The sequence below is a fragment of the Rhipicephalus microplus genome, unplaced genomic scaffold (assembly GCF_043290135.1).
Source record: "Rhipicephalus microplus isolate Deutch F79 unplaced genomic scaffold, USDA_Rmic scaffold_397, whole genome shotgun sequence".
Classification (NCBI taxonomy): domain Eukaryota; kingdom Metazoa; phylum Arthropoda; class Arachnida; order Ixodida; family Ixodidae; genus Rhipicephalus; species Rhipicephalus microplus.
Genome location: NW_027464961.1, coordinates 45,001 through 47,500, shown reverse-complemented (window position 1 = coordinate 47,500; position 2,500 = coordinate 45,001). Strand labels below are relative to the sequence as shown.

The 2,500-nt window shown below is 51.4% G+C and overlaps 1 pseudogene; it reads right to left on the bottom strand.

Moving 5' to 3' along the window:
- LOC142794312 (large subunit ribosomal RNA) overlaps positions 1–2,500 on the bottom strand; it is an 8,313-nt pseudogene that overhangs the window by 1,885 nt on the left and 3,928 nt on the right.

The window sequence follows — 2,500 nt, the reverse complement described above, 5'->3', positions numbered from 1 at the left end:
TGATGCGAGCGTGGTGGGTTCTGTGACATCTCTGAAGGATGTGCCCCAACGACTCCTCAGCCTGACACCCTGCACGACACTGCTTAGGTAACTCTCGACCTCTACGTAGACGAGTCAGATTTGGGACTGCTGCGACATGAAATTTAGCCAAGTCAATAAACTCTCGACCACGGAGGAGTGAAGTCCCATTTCCTAGCCATGAGGTTGACCCTGGTGCTTCCTTGCATTGTTGCAGGGGTCTACCATCGAACGACATGTGGAGTTGTCGGGCCCAATACTTTCTGGACTGCTTACTGTTGCCGATTTTTGTGCCCTTGAAAATGGTGAGGTTGTCAGCCTGCCTCTTAAGCTGAGTGATTGTCGGTCGGGTGGCTGCAAAAGCGCACGCTGGATTGCTAGATTGGGCCACCGTCTGGTACCGTCGTAATCTCATGGCCGGAACAACCGTTCTAAAGCATGGCACTCCAAGCCCACCCTCTTCTACTGCAGCGTAGAAGAAGCCAAGCGGCGCATCTAGAGGCAGCGCCAGCCATCTCCTTACCGCAGAACGGACCACTCTATCAATTGTCAACAGTGTTTTCGCCGAAATTGGGCCGAGCACTAGTCGATGGTATAAACGAGGCAAAAGGTAAAACCTAAGCACAACCAGACGCTGCTGAGGTTTCAAGGGCGCCTTAGACACTCTCTCGAGAAGAATGGCCAACTGTCTTCTTACTAGACCCTTCTCAAGGCCCTTGACACCGAAGTGTACACCCAAGTAGCGCCATGTAGACGTGCAGTTCGTCGTTGCCAGACGTTCCCCATTCACAAAGAAGTCAATGTCTGTTCGGATCTTGGACCTCTTCTGCCAACCCGATGGCTCGATGACTAGGGTCGTTGACTTTGCCGCGTTAATCTTAAGTCCTCTGGCACCGAGAAATGAATTCAGACGATCAATTTGCTGCTTGAGGCCCCAGTGGGTAGCTGTGGTCAGGATAATATCGTCCGCAAATGCCATGGCCGATACCTTCATCCCCTCACTGGTAAAGGCCAATTGGGGGTCAAGCTCAGCCAAGAACTCGTCAATGACTAAGTTGAACAGGAGCGGTGAAAGGGGATCACCCTGCCTTACCCCCACTGTAGGATGGACGACCAGCGATTTGCCTCCGAATGTCAGCACTGTTACCGCATTTTGGTAAAAGTCTTCAATGTACGAGATAAAGTCTTCAGAGATCCCTTTTCTGCGTAAGGCTCTCAAGATTGCCGGTAAAACAACCCTATCGAAAGCCTTCGCAATGTCAAGCGAGGCCAGAGACAAGGGTCGCAGTGACTTGCGCGCTTCATCAATGATTGTCGCAAGGAGAAGAATGTTTTCAGCACACCCATCCACTGGCAAAAATGCCCTCTGCTGCAGGTCCAAATCGAGGTCAGCAAGCAGCCTTCGGAAATATATCTTATGAAGCAGTCTAAGGAGCACATGAGATATTGAGATTGGGCGGTGTTGCGAGGCTGTTGAAGCACCAGGAACTTTGGGAATGAAGATCGTTCGTGCTTGGGTGAGAAAGAGTGGAAGTCGCTTCAGCAGCAGGAGCAAGTTAAGTAGAACCTGGAGTATTACTGGCGGAACCTTCCGCAGTTCCCTCGCCGCAAAGCCATCAGGTCCGGCTGCCGAGCTTGATGAGGGCATTGCCGCCTTAATGTCCATTTCTGTGATAAGGAACACAGGATCGATAACCTTGTGCGGGCGTTCGATAGCAGGAGACACTGATGAAGGCACCACTTTCTCCATGATCTCTCTCCATTCTTCTAGAAAAGCTTGGGGATCCTCCACCTTGGAGTCCGCCTCTCCATCCAGAATCTGTCTTGCACACTGTGTCCTGTTCCGTCTGAAGAGTTGTTGTGTCAAGGCGTATTCCCGCTTCTTTTTCTTCCTGCGACTTTCTTGAACAGGTGGAAGAGGTTGGCGACCATGCGGACGCAAGTCCGAAGCGAACACCTCCCTTAGGTAGGCATTAAGAGCTATCGTTATATCCTCCCTGTCGAGGAATCTCTTTGCAAGCTCCCATAGCTTGTATGCTTGGTACGCTCTTGGCGGAGGTTTTGTTGTTAGACCTCTTAGCTCAGCCTCAATCACCTCACGGTGATTTACCTCGGGGATGACCAGGGAGGCGTCCTCAACAGCTTGCTCCCCAATGTCGGCTAGCACCTCCTGAGTGCTTCTTGGGTAGAGTCTGTTCTGTAGGTCTTCCACCAGCCTCTTGTAACCTTCCTGCCTTCTGTGCGATTTAATGCTGTGCAGCGTGCGGTGCGGAAACGCTCTTAGTAGCTGTGCATTGATGTCCCGGACCTTCTGGGATCTTAATTCAACCTCCTTAGTTGCCATCAGGTACTCCTCCTCCTTTTTCCATCTGGGCTTGAGTCTGGCCAGATTCACATCTTCGTTGTATTCTTCAAAATGCCGATGCCGGCGATGCTGGCTCAGGCCAATCTTGCTACCAAAGGTTGCAGTACATTCTGGACA